Source organism: Mandrillus leucophaeus, unplaced genomic scaffold (genome assembly GCF_000951045.1).
Source record: "Mandrillus leucophaeus isolate KB7577 unplaced genomic scaffold, Mleu.le_1.0 Scaffold381, whole genome shotgun sequence".
Taxonomy (NCBI): domain Eukaryota; kingdom Metazoa; phylum Chordata; class Mammalia; order Primates; family Cercopithecidae; genus Mandrillus; species Mandrillus leucophaeus.
In genome coordinates, this window is record NW_012104043.1 from 518,038 (window position 1) to 519,238 (window position 1,201).

The window sequence follows — 1,201 nt, forward strand, 5'->3', positions numbered from 1 at the left end:
AGGAGTTCGAGACCAGCCTGGTCAACATGGTGAAACCCCATCTCTACTAAAAATACAAAAATTACCTGGGCATGGTGGCACACACCTTTTGTCCCAGCTACTCGGGAGGCTGAGGCATGAGAATCGCTTGAACCTGGAAAGCAGAGGTTCCAGTGAGCTGAGATCACACCACTGCACACTCCAGCCTGGGTGACAGAGTAAGACTCTGTCTCTAAAAAAAAAAAAGAGTCGGCCCTGGAGAAGGGCAGAGTGGTTGTGTCTGAGATAAAGTGGATGAGGAGGGATGATGGCATGATAGGGAGCAGGTCCTGAGGATGATCCTTGGGTTTCTGGCTGGTGTCACTGTGTGAACAGTGGGCAGTGGTGTCATTTTCTCATGCAGAGAACACAGGAAGGAAGAGGAGCACACCTGGGTGTAAGGAAGAACGTCATGAATTGGAGGTATTTTGAGACATTTCCACTGGAGATGTCAGAAACCAATTGCATTTGTGGAGCTAGGGCTCAGATAGGTCTGTACTAGAGATTTAAACTGGGGAGTCATCTACGATGAGTAGTGCAGTAATTAGAGACAGGGAAGCTGAAGAGATTGCTTAAGGAAAGCGAGGAGTGAGGAGAAGATTGCCCAATATCTGGGAGAAAGCTCAAGCTTTCCTTGGCCTTGATTCAGTCTTTCACCTCTTTTTCCTATCTTACTGATCCACACCCCCTACTCTGTGAGATCCAAGTGGAAGTCACAAGGAGAAACATGAAGAAAATAATATAATGGATTGAGGCTGGGCATGGTGGCTCATGCTTGGAATCTCAGCACTTTGGGAGGCCAAAGTGGGCAGATTACCTGAGGTCAGGAGTTCAAGACCAGCCTGGCCAACATGGTGAAATCCCATCTCTACTAAAAATACAAAAATTAGCCAGGTTTGGTGGCACATGTCTATAATTCCAGCTACTCAGAAGGCTGAGGCAGGAGAATGGCTTGAACCTGGGAGGTGGAGGTTGCAGCGATCTGAGATCACGCCATTGCACTCCAGCCTGGGTGACAAGAGTGAAACTCTCTCTTAATAAATAAATAAATAAATAAATAAATAAATAAATAAATAAAATATAATGGATTGAGTTAACCCTTGGGACACCTTCACTTCTTTTTCTTTTTTTTTTTTTACTTAAAAAAATTTTTTATTGACAAAAATTATACATATTTATGGTA